The 19,607-nt window shown below is 44.6% G+C and overlaps 1 protein-coding gene across 3 annotated transcripts in view; it reads left to right on the top strand.

Annotated features, from left to right (window-relative positions):
- The first annotated feature begins 1,947 nt into the window (after positions 1-1,947).
- Positions 1,948-19,607, top strand: part of PLXNA4 (plexin A4) — a 690,148-nt gene continuing 672,488 nt past the window's right edge. The window contains exon 1 of one of the 3 annotated variants that reach the window (XM_056799707.1): positions 1,948-3,216. The gene's annotated coding sequence lies outside the window, so the exon portion shown is untranslated. The remainder of the gene's footprint in view (positions 3,217-19,607) is intronic. The other 2 variants (XM_056799709.1, XM_056799708.1) reach the window with 2 other exon arrangements.

Raw genomic sequence — 19,607 nt, 5'->3', positions numbered from 1 at the left:
GTCTTTGAATCCCCATCCATCCATCAGAAAATGTAAATCTGGGGCTCACCATCTACACACATACACACACACACACACACACTCACACTTCCTGCAAGAAAAAGACAATCATGTTCTATTAAAAAAATGTACTGTTGTGATTGAGAATGAACACAGAGCAGTCTCCTCATCCCCCCCCCCCAACACACACATTTTTATGGCAGACACTGAAAGCTGAGTGGCAAATAGACATTTTAAGGGTTATTTTTCCTCCCCTTTTTATTGAACCACATCCCTTAAGTAATCCATTAGGGTTTTCAATAGGTCTTTATAAGATGTCACCTCTGGGAATGGGCCTATGGTTGTTTCTGCAGTTTGTGCTGGGGAAAAGATATTTGGGGAGATATTGTCTGGTGGAAGCCTCAGTTCTGGGGTTCCTCACTCACAGATTGCTGCCTTTACAGGAGACACACAACTTTATTTAGTCATATGGTTTAGTCATATGGTGGCTTTGGGCTCGGGGTGTTGCTTCAGAAACTAACCTCATATCAGTATTGTTGGTTTTATCTTGGGCCTGAAATACAGGATTTCTGAGAAGAGAGAAGCCAGACCAGGCTTATTCATGTAAACTAATAAGATAACTCTTACTTTCTGGGGAGTGAGATGTTGAAAGGAAGACTAAAGTCTGGCATGGCTTTTATGAGTACTCCTGTATTATCTTTCACCCAAAGTCAGCTTTCTCCTTTTCCTTCTCTTCTTCTAGTTATCAACATGCAATAAGTACACAGTGAGTGCAAAGCACATTCAAAGATTTAGCAGATAGACAGTTCATTGACCCCCTTTTGCCCTTGTGTACAGGTTCAGAATACCACATATAGAATATTTATGTTTTGATTTCAGGGTTATCTTTGCCTTCTCCTCTTGCAGAAATCCCACCTAAATGCTAATGTCTTAATTCTGGTTAGGATACTCCTATCTCTGAGAGGAGTGAGTCAAGGTTTAGTCCAATCAAGGATTTTGTCTTGTTGGGGAGGAGGAGCATCGAGGTGTTTGGATTTGGGGAAGTGGTGTATTGGGAACTGTGGGGTGTATTGGTGTGTGGTTGTGTTTTAATTCCTCAGGAGAAAGAAATTCTAGAGCTATGAAGCCACTACTGGTTCACCTCCACTCTTTAACCCAATAATAAATTGCTAGGAAAGTCAAGCCACTCATCAAGAGGTGAGCTTCTGGCTTGCTGTCTTTCCCACCCACTAACCTCAAAACATGAAGTGCACACCAGGAAATCTGACCTAGGGTATATGGGGGGGGGGGTCGAGGGAAGGGGAGCATTGCCTTGATTTGCTGACATGAAATCAGAAGAGATCATTTAATTACTCATTTCATGCCTTTCATTGAACAGATTAAGAAACTGAGATTGACAGAAGTAAAGCTGCTAAAGAGCTACAAAAGCCTAGTCTCCTGGTTGCGAACCCAGTTGAGCAAAAGTCCATTGCATCTCTCTGCCTTTCTGACCGTGCTAGCTTGTCTGTACGGTGGACATGGTTCGTAGAAGTGTGCCAATGCATGTCTGACTAGCTCCCGACCTGTCTCTGGACTATGTGGCTATGTGGGTCTCAGAATGCCAGCGTCTGTGGCCCATTTTCCGAGCCCTTGTGTTCTTCGCTTTGCTCTGGCATCCGTGTGCCTCCGTCATTCTGCGTGCCCTGCTCTGACTCCATCCATGGCTGTCTCTGGGTGGGTTTCGGGTGGGGGTCAGTACATGCTTCAGCCCGTTTCTGCATATATCCGTGTGTGTGAGTGAGAATTGGTGGCGAATCCTGGGGGAGCCCGCGGCCCCCGACCCCCTCTGCCGGCAGCTCTCCCACAGTCTAGATGTCAGTAGCAGGCTTGGAGCCTGAGAGCTCCAGAGAGGGAGAGAGTAGGCTGCTGGGAGGGGAGGAGAGGGAGAGAGGGAGGGAGGAATAGAGAGAGGGAGGGAGAGAGAGAGACGAAGAGAGAGAGAGAGAGAGAGAGCGAGAGAGAGCGAGAGAGAGAGAGAGAGAGAGAGAGGAAAGCAAGGAGGGAGGGGGGAGGAGAGGAGGACCTGGAGAGCGCCAGGCAGCTGGAGTTTTTGCAGCGCTTGGCCGGGCTTCAATGCACAGCAGCGGCGAGCCGCGGTGGCAGCAGGCAGCCTGTGAGCTCCGGCGGCGGCGGCCGAGCCAGCGGCAGCCCAGCTCCCTGCCCCCTGCAAACTTTCCTACCAGCTCGCCCGGGGAGCCACGGGGACAGCCCAGAGGACCCGCACCAGTAGCAGCCCCTGGAGCCGCCGCCGCCGCCAGCGCCGCAACCTCAGCAGCCCCAGCAGCAGCAGCAGCAGCTCCAGTGGCGGCAGCAGCAGTAGCGGCAGCAGCAGCAGCAGCAGCAGGAGCAGCAGCAGTAGCAGCAACAGCAGCGGCAGCGGCGGCGGCGGCGGCGGCGGCAGTAGCAGCAGCAGCAGCAGCAGCGGCAGCAACAGCAGTAGCAGCAGCACCCAGTCTCCCTGGGGACCAGCTGCCGAACCCCACGTCCCCTGGCATTGCCCCCCGAGCCCTCCGGTGGGGACACGAGTGGTGCCTGGCCAGCTGACGCCTGCCTCCGGAGCTGGTGGCCGCGTGGGGGGGCGGGGAGGGTGCCTACGGTGTAGGCAAGAGCCCCGACTGGCTGGGGAGAGCTGCAGTGCCAGGGGAGAGCGCTCCCAGCCCGGCCACCCGGGCACCCGGGGCTGGGGAGCCGCTGGACTTGGGCGATGGGCGGCGCTCAGTGACGCCGCCGTTGCCCGCTTGGCATCAAGGACATCGAGCCCTCCGGGGGGGGGGGGGTGCAGGGGGCAGCCCCCAATCGTCACTGCAGCCGCTGAGAGCCTCCGCTGTTGCCCGGCTTTGGGGGTGACTGCACGAAAGAGGGGTGCTTGGAATCGCTTTTCAATTTTTTGTACATTTCTCCCCCTCGGACGCTGGAAAAGGATCTAACCAAGAGCCAAAGGCTTTACGTTATTCTTGTTTTTTCTTTTCCTTTTTTTTTAACCCCTTCCCTTTGCATCTGTGGAGTATTTTTGTTTGGAATTTGGGATTGAAGAGGCATAGAGAGACATACTCACACGCACATACAGAGGGAGAGACAAGAGGGAGAGAGGAGAGAGAAAGAGAGAGAGGCAGAGACACACCATCTGCAGTGTCAATGCGGCGCTCCCGCTGAAGGAGGGAAAAGCGGCAATCCCAGGTAAGGAGCTAAGCGGCGTGCGGGTCCCTGCCGGGGAAGGAGGAATAGCGGAGAGAGCCGCGGCAGGCCGGGGGTTCCTTCCCCGTCAGTCTGGCTGTCTGTCCGGCCGCATCCGTGGGCTCCGGGAGTGCAGTGGAGAGATGAAGAGGAAGTCGGTGAAGGGAGGTGTCTGGGCGGAAACATTCCCAGATCCTGGTGATTCCCCCACTCACCCCTTAAACCAACCCGGCTCCAACCAAGCGTGCACGCACAGGCACACAGACACAGACACAGACACACACACACACACACACACACACACACACACACACACACATACACACACACTCACACTTTCTACCTGGAGACCTGCTTAGGTGCAAAGCCAAGAGAATAGGTATTTCTCCTCTCTTCTCTCCCTTCTGACTCTCCTTACATTCCGACTTCTCCACAGCACGACTTTAATGGTGTTTCTTTTTTTTTCCTCCTCCTCCTCCTCCTCCTTTTTATTTATTTATTTTTTTCAATACAAGATTGCCCTCCTCCCCATAGCAGCTGAGGGAGTATTTCTGACTTCCCAGTCCTTTTGAGTGTACCTACCTTTTTTTTTTTTAAAGGGGAGAGGGCTTGGGGAGTTGGGGAGGGGGTTTGAAACCTGATCAGAGATCTTCTGAGATCCACCCAGTGCAAATGTTGCTGGGCAGTCCTTTGGAGCACTCTGAGATTTTAATTATTATTATAATTTTGAAGGAATAAATGGGTTTGCTTTAGAAGCGAGAACGTATTCCCGGTAAAAGGCATCCTGGCTGCCACTGAGCCAAAACACAGTGCTGCCTTTCTGGAAATGAAACAGAGTTCAGGCTTTGAGGGGCTTAAGGAATGCTTCCCCTCAGGGACTGTTATATTGACTTGTCCAGGGACAGTGTGGGCCCGTTGGGATTTACCAACTCACAGCCACAGTTACCAGAGGAAGCTTGGGCAAGATTGGGGAACACTGAGTTAGTGATACACGCCTGGTTTTTCTACCTTGCCTTTCCTTTTTACTGTATAGTATGGGAGGAATGGTTTTCACTCTGCTGAGTTCCCCCCAATACACTCTGCCTGAACCTATCACATTCCTTTAGAGGTGTATAGCTGAGGAAAAGGAAGGGGGAGAGGATACTCCATGGGGGAGGTGGCATAGGGATGGAGTGGTGGAGATGCTTTTATCTCCTCACTATCCAGATGGTTACTGTCTTTTAAGGAAGGCTTTCTTGGTTTAGATAAAATCTTTCACAGCTTGGCTGATCTTACTTTTGGGAAATCTATAAGAGGCACCAGAGTCCCTACAAGCCTTAGGGTGGCTGCCTCATTCTTCCAAAAGCTCTTCCTTGCCTCCTTGGCTGGTCAGTCATATGCCTCACATTTTCTAAACTTTTCCTAGACAGGATGCTTCAGAAGACTGTCCCCAGCCTTGCCAGGTCTCCATTCAAAGAGCAACTTAGAGTGGGAATCAAAAGTTTGAACAAGAAGGATAGGAGATCTAGAACCTAAATGATTTACCTTGGGTTGCCTGACAATATAGGCCAGATAATCTATATATTGACTATATAGGTATGGATTCAAACCTGGATCTATTCCTTAGTGAGTTAGTGAACTGGGAAATCTGGCAATGATGAGAACAAGTATATACCCTCTGTTAAAAGATCATGTTTGGGGGAAGGGAGGGAAGAGAAGCTTTGTGAACAAGTGGGGAAAAGTCTGATGTATGTCTTCAAGCAAAAAAAAAATGAAGAGAAAAAAACACACCTATGAGAAGGTAAAGATTGGGTGGAGTTTGGGGGGGGATAGTTTCTACAAATCCTTGAAGAAAGACATGGAAATGGTGGTCTTTCTTAGCCAGTCCTCATTTCTGGCATTTCCAAACTTTTTCAGCTCCTGCAAAGGTCTCTGAGTAGGCTAGGGAGGAGGCAGAGCTAGTACCCTGGGAGGAGGATTGTATTCTTGGGTGTTGTGTGAGCTGCCCTTTGATTGATTGAAAAGGGTGGAAGGAAATAAAGAAGAGCCACCACAATGGAAAGAACCCAAGGGGGGAGTTTGGGGGGGGGTGATTTTCCTTTTCAGAATTGTGTGAATCTGCACACATACAAACCTCCTCCCACTTCCTTCTTGACACATACCCTCAGAGCCTGACTGAATGTGTCTGCTTGTACAACCTTGCCTGACAATAGTGCCCCGAACAAGTCTCTTTTCTGTGCTTCAACAGGAACCTGAATTTCTGCCCTCAAATTATGTGGATAGGGACAACTGATCCAAACATTTAGCAGCACATGGATTTTTATAGAAATATTGTACTATGGCAACAGTGGGATGCCTCCCAGGTAAACAAATATTTCCTCATAAGACCTTGTTTGGAGTAAAGGGTTTCAGACCCAGGTCTCTCAAATGTTTGTGTAGATCTTGCCCCTAGATTCCTGTTCCATTCTCTGCTTTCCTACAGCCCAGTTTTCCTACAAAACTAACCCCCCCCACACACACACAAATCTCTTCTGCCTTCTTGTGTTTGCACAAAAGGAGAATTTAGATTGCTTTCGATGTCATTTTCATTCAAAGCAAGGAGTGGTTATGCTAAGCATCTAGGTTCAAAAATCCCTACATTTTCTCACTAAGCAATAGACATAAAATTGGTTTCTAGTACAAATCAAGGATTGATTAGTATCTGGGCAAAACCTATGTGTAATGGACCTAATTTTCCTGGTTCTCATGCCCAGTGCTGGACCGTGCCACATCTCCTCATCTACCCCAGCCTCTTGCTCTTTAATTTCTCAGGGGGTCTTAATCGGTTTGCAGGTAACTGTGTTGGAAAAAATCCCAGCCATGAAAGAATTGATTATGTATGGCAGATCTGGGATGCCTTATGTGCTACAAGCTTTCTTGGGTTGGTGCTGGAAAGCTAGCTGCCCTTGGGCATTCAGAGAGTATCTACTCGGTCTTGGGGGCTTTTTCCCACTCTCAGAGGACTTTATCTTGGATGTACACTGATGTTTGGCAAATATTTTTTGGAAGACTAGGAGGCAGTTAACTTCTTTCTTTCTTTTTTCTTTTCTCATCTCTGTCCCCCCAATCCCCCTCCTGCTCACTGATGCTCCTCTCTGCAGACAATGAAATCTGAATTGCAGAGCCTATGGACTGCCTACACTCTGCTTCCTCTATTATTTTACCCACAATGAGTGTTGCTTGAGATTAATGTAAGAACCTTTGGGGAACTCTAATCTTTAGGGGTGTCAATGAGCTGATTGGGTTGGGGGTAACAATTTAAATAACCTGGATTTGTAGTTTTAAGTGTGGGATTGGGAAAGAGAGAGGTTCTAGATTCTCTTTCCTCTGAGGTAACTGAAAATGCATATTTTAGTCCCATGGTCATCTAAACAAGGTATACAAGTGGTGATGGACCAGAGGTATGACAAGAGCCTGATTGATGGAGTAGAGTGGAACAGTAAACATTTATTAAGTGCCTACTATGGACCAGGCACTGCTAAGTGCTAGGGATACAAAAAAGATGCAAAATACAGTCCCTGCCCTAAAGGAGCTCACATTCTAGGAGGAAGTTGAATAGCTCAGTGGATCTCTAGCCAGGCCTAGAGATGGGAGTCCTGGGTTCAAATCTGACCTCAGATACTTCCTAGCTGTGTGACCCTGGCCAAGTCATTTGACCCCATACCACTCTTCTGCCTTAGAACTAATATACAGTATCAATTCTAAGATGGAAGGCAAGGTTTGTTTGTTTTTTTAAAGGAGCTCACATTCTAATGTTTATTATATATAATATATACATATATAAGTAGTGTATGTGTATAAATATACATTTAGTTCAAGTCCCAGCTCTGCTACTTATTGGTCATTTGAACTAGGGTGAATTTTTCTGGGCCTCAGTTTCCCCAACTGTCAAAAGGGATAATAATAGAGTTGCTATAAGGATTAAATAATACAACCTATGCAGTAGTTTCAGAAAGGCCAAGACTTGAGGAAGAGAAGTATGGTGGTAATGGTTAGGTTACAGGAAAAGCTATAGTCTATAAAGGTGGACTGGGTGTGCACAGGGAAACAGATGTGCCATCTCCACTGTTGTCCAAGGCATCCTCTGATGTGACTCCAGGACTGCTGCAAGAGCCTTACCCCTTTCCCTTTTACGTGAGCACCTGCCCAAGTCCCACCTTTCACTAATCTGCCTCCTGGCTCTTTGCACACAACTGCCTGCCCATTGGCCCTCAAATTTGTGGCACTCCAAGAAATCAATATAACATGAACTTAACGACAGCTGGATGATTAAGTGTTATTTATATTTAAGAGCGGCATTTTAAAAAGACGTCTGGCTAATAAATCAGGCGGCTGTTTAGGAGATCCACATGATTAGGGTAATTGCCCTATAGGCTCTGATGAACACTGCTTAGTCCATTCAGAGCCACGCAGACATTGGCTATTAATAAGGAGTGAAATACCACCTCGGCTCCCCTCGCCTCCCCATCCCTTCCTCTTTCTTCTTCCTCCCTCCCCCCGCCCCACCCCCAACCTCCGCCAGGTCTATAACATTAAAGTTGGAGCATAAAGCGAGAGTCAGCAGTGAGAGTGAAGTAAACCCATGCTGCTAGGCAATAATAGATGGGCTTTAGAAAAAAAGAAAAGAAAAGAAGGCAGGGCATGGCGATTCAGAGAGCAGAGACGAGACCTCCTTCTGTGGCCCCGAGGCTGGGCCACTCTGCTTGGTAGATATTAAATTCAGTTCAATCTAAGAAGCATTTAAAAATGTCTACCATGTGCCAGCCACTGAGCTTGGTGCTGGGAATACAAAGACAAAAAACTGAACTGGCTTCAAGCCAATCCTCCTGCCCCCCCTCCCCCTTCCAGCTCCCACTGCTCCTCAAGGAGCTTCCATTCTGCCAGGCTTGCTTGTATAGCTAGGAATCAAGATTTTCAGGGCACCACGTTTAGGTTTAAGGCTGAGGCACCAGAAGGGAAGGGAATAAGTATTTATTAAGAACCTACTGTAAGCTTGATAGACCCTATGCTAAGCACCTTACAAATATACTCTCCCCTTTCATCCTCACAACAATCTTGAGAGGTAGGTAGGCACTATTTACTATCTCTATTTTATGGTTGGGGAAAAGGAGGCTGACAGTGATTAGGTGACTTGCCCAAGGTCACACAGCTAAAAAGAATTTGAGTTTGCACTCAGCTCTTCCTGACTCCATGTCCAGGGCTCCATCTCATCTTGGCATTAAATAGCCTTTAACAGACTCTGACTTATCTTTCCAGGTTTATTGCACATGATTCCCTTTCAAATACTATGTGTTCCAGCCCAAGAGGTCTATTTGCTATCCCCCTCTTCACAAATGCCATCTTCCCTCTCTCTCTTTCTGCATAGGCTGTTTGTCTTCCCATGCCTGGAGTGTTCTCTCTCCTCTCCTCTGCTTCTTAGAATTTCTATGTGTGTTGAGTCGTTTCAGGTGTGTCTGACTCTTCATGATCCCATTTGAGGTCTTCTTGGCAAAGATACTGGAGTGGTTTTCCATTTCCTTCTTTAGCTCATTTTACAGATGAAGGAACTGAGGCAAACAGGATTAAATGACTTTCCCAGGATCACAGAGCTAGAAAGTATCTGAGGTTGGATTTGAACTCAGATCTGACTTCAGACGTGATGCTCTATCCACTGTACCTTCTAATTTAGAATTCCTATCTTCCTTCAAAACTCAACTCAGTTGCCATCTCCTACATGAGATCCCTCTTCATTCCCTCACTTGTCCCCCCCCCACAAAATAAGTGTTTTCCCATATTACTTTGCACTTATTCTGCATATATTTCCTATTTATCTTTATTTGTACATCCATCATTTCCAATCAGAAGACTAAGTTTCTTGAAGGCAATAATTGTTCTTTTTGTCTATGAATTCTCAAAGTCTAGCATAGACCCTGGCACATAGTAGGTAGACCCCCTAAGAAATACTTATTGACTGACTGAATGAAAGTCATCAGTACCTTAAGGGTGAAAGGTGTCCATTACTCATTAAAAGAATACTTATCTTCCATCTTAGAATCAATAATATATATTGGTTCCAAGAAAGAAGAGTGGTGAGGGCTAGATGATGGGAGTTAAGTGACTTGTCCAGGATCACAAAGTTTTCTGTGTCTTAGGTCACATTTGAATCCAAACCCTCCTGTCTCTGAGCCTGGCTCTCAATCCACTGGTGCACCTAGCTGTCTCCTGCTTTTGGAGTTTTAATCTTGGGTTTCCTTTATTGAAAAATGACTAGGGGATTTCCAGACTAAGGATATGGTATATATATCTTTTCTTTGGCTTGGATCCAAGTGAAAATTCTGTAATGTACCCTTCAAACAGACAAGATGATCTGTACAGGAATGATACCATGGGCTACTCCTGAGGATACTGAATGGTTTGAGGGAAAAAGCACTGGTTGTCATGGAATTGAACCCTTATTTAAGTGACCTGAGCAAATCTCAACTTCTAAGAACTTGTTTCTTCTTTTAAACAATGCGACTGGCTTAATCTCTAGTTCTTGCCTGTTTTAATTTTCAATGAATGTCTGTGACTCTAGCCTTGGTTTTTTGGTTTGGATTATATATATATTTTTGACCACTGGCTAACTGTATGACTTTGGGAAAATCAATATATTTCTCTGAGCCTCAGTTTTTCTGTTTATAAAGTGGGAAAAGTACACAGAATTTCAAGATTTTAAAGCTGGAAGGAACCCTGTGTACTTAAAAAGAATAGTAGTCATTTAATTTAATCCTTTCAATTTCCAGAGGATAAAATTAGGCCACACAGGTAAGCAGGGGCAGAACCAAGATTGTTTTGTGCTTTGTAACCTGCCCTTTGATTGATTGAAAAGAGTAGTAGGAAATTAAGAAGAGCCATCACAATGGAAAGAATCCAGTGTGGGGAAAGAAAACTTGTTTTAGTTGAAATCCAATCCATTTTTCACCACATGCTTTTTTTTTTTTTGGTTGTAAAGACACTTAAAATTCTACCCATAGCTTGCTTTGAAGATAGTGTATTAAACAGTTATTTCTTTAAACATTTTTACAATTTAGAATATTTCTCATGGTTACATGATTTATGACCCCCCCCTCCCCAGCTGACAAGCAGTTCTGCTGGATTATACATGTGTCATTGTTCAAAACCTATTTCCATGTTATTCATATTTGCAGTAGAGCAATGCTTTAACATGAAAACCCTAATCATATTGCCATTGAACCATGTGATCTGGCAGTTATTTTTCTTCTGCGTTTCTGTTCCCACAGTTCTTCCTCTGGATGGGGATACTGTTCTTTCTCATAAGTCCCTCAGAATTGTCCTGGATCATTGTGTTGCTACTAGTAGAAAAGTCTGTTATATTTGATTGTGCCACAGTGTATCAGTCTCTGTGTACAATGTTCTCCTGGTTCTGCTTCTTTGAACAGTTATTTCTGACAACTGTCACTTATTTGGCACTGCCTTGTTTCCTTCACTTGTTTTCCCTTCGTTGGGGGAAGGGGTTAGAAATGAGCAAAGGGTCCACTTCTGCTCTGAAATCCATGTGTTCAGGGTTCCTTGCTAGAATAGTGTTGGCTAACTTTGATCTGGTGTTCCTGATTCTGGAATCCAGGGGGCTAGGGAAAGCCTATTTGGGGGCAGAGTTGTGATGCCTTCCCTGTTAGGATTAGTCCCTTGATTTTACCTTGATTAGATGTTTAGGAGCCTACTCTAGTAGGCTAATCTGAGGGTTTGAGCATCTGCAGCTAGAGGGCGCAGTGGAAAGAATGCCTCATCTAAAATTAGGCAGATTCATCTTCCTGAGTTCAAATCTGGTTTTAGGCACTTATTTTCTGTGTGAGCCTGGACAAGGCACTTAACCATGATGGCCTCAGTTTCCTCATTTGTAAATTGAGCTGGAAATGACAAACCACCCCAGTTTTTCATAAAATGGGTTGGAGGAGGAAATGGCAAATCACTCCAATTTCTCTGTGGAGAAAATGGGATTAGAGTCAGATACAACTGAAAGCAGTAGAACCATCTCTTCAGCAAACCAGGGAGGGGCTATTCTGTAGAAATAATATTCATAAAGTGAAGCTGAATAAACTGAAATTAGACATTAAAAATGACTCCCTGATTTTGTGGACCAGGGGGTTGTTGAAATGAGTGTGTGGGGGAGCCCTTTCCTTAAGAATCTACACTGGACTGCTTGAGATTGGCTATATCTAGCCTTGCCCAGAGGCAGGCATATGAACTAGGCGACCTCATGTTTCTTTGACCTAATTATTCTAGCAAACAGCTCTGGGTAGCTTACTCTGGATTATTGTTATTTCTTTCCTCTCAAAAATACATTCAGCTCACATATTATGACTTCCTATGAAGTTCAATGAGGACCAGTTGTGTGTAGAACCCAGTACCCTACACAATCTGGACAAGACCATCTGACCTCATGGGGCTTATGGGCTAGCAGTGAAATCTAATATGTATACTAGACTGTAAAATAGCCTATTTGTGCATTAAAAAGAAACAAGAAAATATCGACATCCTCCAGGCAATGTGACTGTTGGCTGATTTGATATGGGCTCGAGATTCAGTTTTCATCTCTTACCTGTGTGACCTGGCAAATCGCTTAATAGTCTCAGAATTTCACTTAATCTTTCCTTAACTATAAAATAAAGAGGTGGGGCTAGATCAAGGGTCAGCAGACTATGTAGCCGGCAGTTTTTCTATGGCCTGTGAGTTGAGAATGGTTTTTACATTTTTTTGAATAAAGTTTTATTGTGGTTAAAAAAGTTTAATAACTCATTTTTTAAATCCTTACCCTTTGTCTTAGAATTAGTACTGTGTATTGGTTCTAAAGCAGAAGAGCGGGAAGGGTTAGGTAATGGGGGTTAAGTGACTTGCCCAGGATCACATGACTAGGAAGTGTCTGAGGCCAAATTTGAACCCAGGACCTCCTATCTCTGAGCCTGGCTCTCAATCTACTGAGCCACCCAGCTGTCCCCTAAACTCAACAGTCTTAGCTCTTGATAGTATACAAAAAGGAGGCATTGGGCCATAGTTTGCTGACCTAGTCTCAGAAGCCCCTCCTTGCTCTAGATTTTTGGCTCCTATCAGATGGATGGGACTTTCTTTTCCTGACCAATATTCCAACTGTTACTTTTATGGAAAGGGAATCATTTGGGTACACTGGGAGTTTCTTCATCATCCCTGCTCTGGCCTAACAGCTGCTGGCAAGATGAAAGGCAGGCTGGGATTAAATCCCCACAGAAAAGAGGGCCCTGAGAAGACTTAACAGTTAACAGGTGTTTGCAAGCTTGCAGGCACTTTCCTGTCTGCCCTCTGGACTCCGGGAAACTTCCCCCACCCTCTCCACAGAGCCTTGTCTTTGGCTACAGCAAATTGGATTTGGGGATGTTTTGTCCCCTCTGACACAAAACAGATCACTTGCTAAGAGGATATTCTCTGGCAGACAGTGTATGGAACTCAGCCTTAGCAGAATCAATCCCATGCTCCTATAGGAAAGAAGCAGTCCCTCTAAAAGTGAGAGTCAAAGGAGGCGCAGAGGGGAAATGGTTAGAAATCCAGGAACAGAAACCAGCCACATAAAAGCTTCCCTGATCCCCAACACTGCTCACTTCCTTTGGCATAGGCTCATTTCAGATTGGCAGAGAGATGGCCACTGGGGTCATTTGGTTTCTGTGGCTAGGAGGGGAGTGAAGCCTTCCTTTCTGGGCTGTGGCCCCAGGTCAAGGGCAGGGGTAGGAAACAGAACACGGGGGTGGCTTTTATTTTTTTCTTGCTTTCGGGAGTCAGCTGTGAATGAGTGGGATGTGAAAATGAGCTCAGGCTCCAGAACAGGCTGGAGGGAAATCCCTCCTATCTTGTAAAGTTGCAGTCCTCCGCCCTTTCCTTCCCTCCTTTTTCCTCTCCTACTCTTGCTCTTCTATTCTCTCTCTTTCTCCCCTCTCCCTTCTCTGTCTCTCCTCTCTCTGTGTGTCTCTGCCTCAGTCTCTCTCCAGATGGTGCAGGTCCTGATTATGAATAAAGTAAAGGCTTCTGCACTGAGGACAGTAGCTGAGCTCAGATGGTTCTAAGAAAAGGCCAAAGTAAGTGATAATATTTTAAAACTCTAGGTCCCCCAGTGAAATGTTTCCAAGGGGTTTAAAATATCTTGGCCATTCATCATTCTTCTCCTCTTCCTAGAAATCCTAGGTGGCATAGGGATAGGAGGCAACAGAAAAACCTGAGTTAGAATCCCTGCCTCAGATGTGTGGCTCTGGGCAGCCTCAGTTTCTTCATCTGTAAAAAGAGGATAGTGTTAGCATCTACGTCCCACAGTTGTCCTGAGGATCAAAAAAGAGCATTTCTATAAAGGGCTTACTTAGTCTGGCACATGTAGTAGTATGTAGTAGATGCTTAATAAACATTGTTTCCTTCTTCCCAAGAACAAATCAGTGAACTCTGACAGGAAGCTTTTGATTCTTGAACTTATTCCTGTGCTCTTGAAATTATGTAGCATTACTTTATAGGAACCTCATATTTACTTACGTACACTTTTTTTTGCCCGCCTACAAGCCCCTCAGGGGGAGGAATTGTTTAATTTTTGTCCTTGTACACCCAGTGCTTAATGCAAAGCCTTATTGGCTGATATTTACAGTATAAAGACCATTTAGTTGGTACAGTGGATAGAGTGCTGGCATGGAATACCTGAGTTCAAATCTGTACTCAGACACTTCCACATCTGTTTTTGGGCAAAATGAGCTCGAGAAGGAAATATCAAATCCTTTAGTATCTTTGCCAAGAACAACCCCCCAAAAGGTCATAAAGAGTTGGGCAGGATTGAGATGACTAAATGATAAATGCTGTTCACTTCCTCTATCCTTCCTTGTTTCTAAGTCCAGCATTCTATCCACTACACCACCCTGATATCTATTTATTTATCAAATTGAATAGGATGCCAATCTCATCATCATCTTATTTGTTACCTATGTCAATAATACTAGCTGTTTTTCTCCCTTTTTCTTCTGGGAGGCCTGGGACATGGCCTATAAATGAAACCCTGTATACTGATCCTCTGGGAAAAAATGGCTATGATCGAATTTATCCAATCAACCCTGAAGGATGGATTTGGACTCAGATGACCTGCATTCATATACTTCCTCTGCCATTTACTGTACAACCTTGGACAAATCACTTAAAAATCTGTAAGCCTTAATTTCCTCATTTGTAAAATTAAAGGGTTGAATCAAAGGGTTTCTTCCTTCCTTCCTTCCATTTTGTCTTAGAATCAATGCTTTGTATTGGTTCAAAGGCAGAAGAGCAGTAAGAGCTAGGCAATGGGGCTTAAGTGATTTGCCCAGGGCCACACAACTAAGAAGTGTTTGAGATCATATTTGAACCCAGGACCTCATATCTCTAGGTTGGCTTTTAATGATTAGATAGTTTCTAAGATTCCTTACAGCTTTAAATAAATGACCCTAGAGTCCTAGCTGGTACTTTAAGTTTTTTCTTTTAAGTGCTTTCTTCACAATGACCTTGGGAATTATCTTAATTGTATAAATGAGAAAAATGAGACACACAGGGGAGTTAGGTGACTTGCCCAAGGTCACCTAGACACTAAGTGTCAGAACTAAGAATTAGTCTTCTGATTTGGTCTCTTCTTTATTCTCCTCTACCATACTGTCAGGGTCACTCATCCTATATATCTTCCTTTTTTCTTTCCTCTTATTTAGCTCTTTACCTTAAAAGAATATAATATGAAATCTGATATTTTTTATCATTGGATGCATGTTTCCTATTCGTCATTTTTAAAATTGAGAAGCAGTATGGTATAGTAGAAAGAGACCTAGTCTTGAAGTCAGGAAAATTTGGGATTAAGTAATGACTTGTGACTGAGTCTCTTGTTGCCCTTCGCTAACTCTTTAAGACTAAATGTAGCCATCTGGGTTCAAATCTGGTTTCAGACACTTCTTAGTTGTGTGACCCTGGGCAAGTCTCTTAACCCTCATTACCTAGCCCTTGCCACTCTGTTGTCTTAGAATTGATAGTAAGACAGAAACAAAGAGTTTAAAAAAAAAAAGACTAAATGTAAGAGAAAAACTAAACTATATCCTAGGGGGAGTCTTTATACCACAAGTTTCCCACTCTGATGAGGTCCCAGATCCACAACAATAACAATAAGAACAACAAAACTAGAATTAATATATACTTCCCCCACTCCCAAGACAAAAAGAACATCATAGGTGGATGGAAACAACACCAGATTATACTTTGATGGCTTTAGTTCTAACTATGATCTTGGGCAGCTCATGACCTCTGTTTCCAAATCTGTAGGAACCTATGGAGATTAGACTAGATTTAGAGAAGATTCTTCCCAGTAGAGGCAGTGGTCTGTGCTATATCATGCTACGCTGTCCTGGCTGGTCGTGAGGCATCAGGATGAGCCAAGTAAATTATAGTCCTGTGCACAAATGGACACCCTATCAATATAATTTGATGATGATGATTTCCAGGCTGGCTTGGCTGTGGTATTCCATTAACATAATGGCTTTTGGAACTGAGTTTTCCAAGAACATTGTTAACCAGTAGCTATATATTCAGGTAGAGATAGAACCATAGATGGATAGCTCTCTAGAGTTTGAGTTAGTGTTTAGGATGTGCAGAATTAATAAAAAGAACTGCCACCCCCTCAGGGGGCAAGTTTTCTGCCTGATTTCCCAACTTCTGTCTCCTATGCATAAATTCCAGAAGCACCTTTCCTTGAAATTTCCTTAGGAATGTTGTTGAGTAGGTTGTGAGCCCTTGGTTCCCTTCACATAGACTTGATGTGAAGGGTTGCCTGGGGGTGCCATGATTTTCCAGTGGAACAATCTTCAGAAAGTGAATTTGTAGTCTTATCAGGCCAAATAGTTTCTTGCAAATGTTTCCATTTTCCAATGGAAGTAATGAATGAAGATGGATGTTTGTGGAATGTTGAGTATAATGACATCTCCTTGAACATTTGTTTCAGTTGTAGTTATTGAATTAGAGGCATCAAACTAAATGGTGAAATAAATGTTTGGAATGAATGGAAGAAAAAAGCTTCAGCTGTTTAGACACATTCCTCTAAGTCCGGGTTCACCACAATCAATGTTTTACCCAGGGAGCATCTGCCAACCTGGATTGGACTTAAATATTCTATTAGTTGTTTTCATTGACCAGAAGACCCACGGTGTCCCTGATCCAGTGGCAAACTGAAGACTGAAGTTTCAAATTTCCCAGAGGAAGCATTTTCTATCATTGAATATTCATTCTGTTTAGGTGGTGATTGTGGGAGAGGATTGTGGGTAAGGGGAGGGTTCAAGCCTCCAGTTATTTGGGGTGTGATCACCTAGAGACATGGGGTGTTAGTGTGCTGCTCCCAAATACGGATCAGGCTCCCTGGCTGCGCCAGAGAATGTTACTCCTTTCCAAAGTGAATAACAGTTGCTAACACACACTTACTAACAAAATTCCCCCGGTGCCCATTCATAAAGCATCGCACTGGTGATTCTATCAGCATTAAACTGTTTGGTGACTGAGTTTAGAATTATAGGAATCGGAGAAATGAATTAGCAGTAAATCAAGTCCCAGCTGAGTTTGAACCCAACTGCAGTGGGGTTTAAATTAAAAATATTTCGCCAACATGAAGCAGTTTTAAGTCAAGCACAGGAGCTCTGTCATTCTTGACTTTGGAGAAGTCGCAGTCGCCCTTTTGAAAGAAGAACCCTGACAACAGCCTGTATTGATTCCTTGCCACGCAAGGAAATTGCCACTTCATTTCTGCCACAAATGGTTGGTTTTCATTAAAACAACAACAGCAGCAACAAACTAACAAAAAAAAAAACCCCACCCTAACTGCAGGGTTCTGGGGGCATGTGGGTAATAGGGCACAGGGAAAGGGCTGATCATCGGAAAATGGGAGCAGGGACTCCTTATACTTCCCTGAAGGGAGTCTGGGTCTGTGGGCACTGGGCATGTAGTTTATTTTCCTTGTTTGGATCTTGTTTTATTCTTCTTGCTAGGGGATCTGTAGGAAAAGGCAGCATAGGAGCACTTCTGGAAGGCACAGGGACAATTTCAGGGTAATGGGAAATAATTTATGGAAGTTGTGGTGCCCTCTGAATGAAGCTCCTTGCATAGGTTTCTTTGGCCTTTCTAGTCCTGTTTCCCTCCTACAAAATAAGCCTTAAGGTTCCACTCCCTCCCTCCCACAATGGCTAGGGACTCGGGAGGTCTAGGATCAATAATCAAGCCCTGTTGAAATTTTCTTAGCAAGTCTGCTCCTCAGTCTAGATCTCAGTTTCTCCCTATGTAAAATCAGGAGAAATCATTCTTGCTTTTCTCTACCATGGCCATATGGTGTTCAACTAGAGCTCCACTCTGATTCTTCAGCGTGGTGGGATGGGGACCCTTGGTTCTCACTAGCGGTGTTGGCAAAGCATGAGCTGTGGGAAGTTTTATTGAGCTGCATACTTCAAAGATTGGATCCTGTAGTGGATATTATGTAACAGATACTGTCCTTCGAGTCAATAGACCCGAGTTTGAATCCTAACTTGGATGTTAACCAGCTGTATATCCTGGACAAGTTATTTAAAACTCTTTGGGCCATATTGGTAAAACAAGGGGGAGGACTTGATGACCTCAAAGTTTCCTGTCAGTTCCAAGTCTATGGCCCCTTGACCAGGCTAGCAACCCTGGGAGAGGCTCATCACCAGAATGTAGTCCCCGAATGACAGATTTAACAGCTGATGAAAGTTGTTCCTAAGTTTCAGAAGCTTCAGAGTGGTTACAAGCTGAGCGGGTGGTGAAGGGAGGACCATAGCTCCTTGAAGCCTTTAAGTATTGAACTCTGGGCATGTTGTGAGGATGGGTATGATCATTAAATAAAAATACCTGATAGGGGAGGGAGGGAGGGAGAGAGAGAGAAAAAAAAAGAGAGAGAGAGAGACAGAGACACAGAGACAGAGAGACAGAGAGAGAGAGAGGGACAGAGACAGAGACAGAGGGAGAGACAGAGAGACAGAGACAGAGGGGGAGACAGAGAGAGAGACAGAGACAGAGAAACAGACAGAGACAGAGACAGAGAGAGAGGGGGGACAGAGACAGAGACAGACAGAGAGACAGAGACAGAGACAGACAGAGACGGAGACACAGAGAGAGAGAGAGGGACAGAGACAGAGAGGGAGAGACAGAGAGACAGAGACAGAGGGAGAGGGAGAGACAGACAGACAGACAGACAGAGAGACAGAGACAGAGAGAGAGAGAGAGAGAGAGAGAGAGAGAGAGAGAGAGAGAGAGAGAGAGAGAGAGAGATTTGGTTCTTTCATTATTATTCCCTGATCTGTTTGCATAGATATCTTGAACCAGAGTTCAGGGTCCATAAGGAGACAAAGCTATTTGGGAAGGATAGATAAGAAGGATCTTTGAAGGAATAGTGGGCAGGTGGCAGGTGTAGGTGGGGGTAGGTCGGCAGATGTCTGAGTAAGAGTGTTTTGGCCTTAGTTGGCTCTCTGGGCCTGCAGGTATATATCTGTGTTGGAATGGAGGAGTGGGGTTGCTCTCTAAGTCCCCTGTACCTTGCCCCATGAATTTGTTCCATCTATTGGTCTTTGAAAATAGCACTGCATAATGGAGAGGGTGAGAGTATAAGCCCTCCCTCTAACATATGCCAGCTCCACGACCATAGGCAAGTGAGTCACCTAACCTCTCAAGGCCTCCAGATGATATGTCTGAGGTGATAAACGGTACATGAGTCATCATCATCCCACTGGAGGGAGTTTCCACACCAGGATTTCTACCTACATATCTGTCAGATGAAGGGTTTGGACAATAAGGCCTCTGATTTAGAGCAGAAGGGACTTTGGCAGCCATGTAGTCCAAACCCTTCATTGGACAGAAAAGGAAACTGAGGCCCATAAGGTTTAGTAATGTTAGTAAGGTTACATTGACATTAAACATTAAATATAACACATGAGTCCTTTGGTCCTTTGACTCTAAAACTCTTGCTGTTTTCTCTATACTACTCTGGGGCAGCTAGATAGTATAGTACAGTGGATGGAGCAGTGGACTCAGTTAAGAAAACTGGAGTTCAAATCCTACCTTAGGTACAACTGAGCTGTGTGACCCTGGCCAAGTCACTTGACCTCAGTTTCCTTATCTATAAATATATAATAGTAGCACCTACCTTCCAAAGTTGTTGTGAAAGTCATATCTGAAATGCCTTACAAACCTTCAAGTGGTATATAAGTGCTGTCATCATCATCATTATTTAGCTTTCTCACCAGCTTTCCGTACAATTGTTCAGCTACAGAAATATACTTGACGTCCGCTTGGTGCTCGGAGATCATTAGCCGGTGCTGTGTACGTAGGCAGAAGGGCCACAG

This window comes from Monodelphis domestica, chromosome 5, assembly GCF_027887165.1.
Source record: "Monodelphis domestica isolate mMonDom1 chromosome 5, mMonDom1.pri, whole genome shotgun sequence".
NCBI lineage: Eukaryota > Metazoa > Chordata > Mammalia > Didelphimorphia > Didelphidae > Monodelphis > Monodelphis domestica.
The sequence above is the reverse complement of the archived record's forward strand: the minus strand, read 5'-3'. Positions and strand labels throughout refer to the sequence as shown.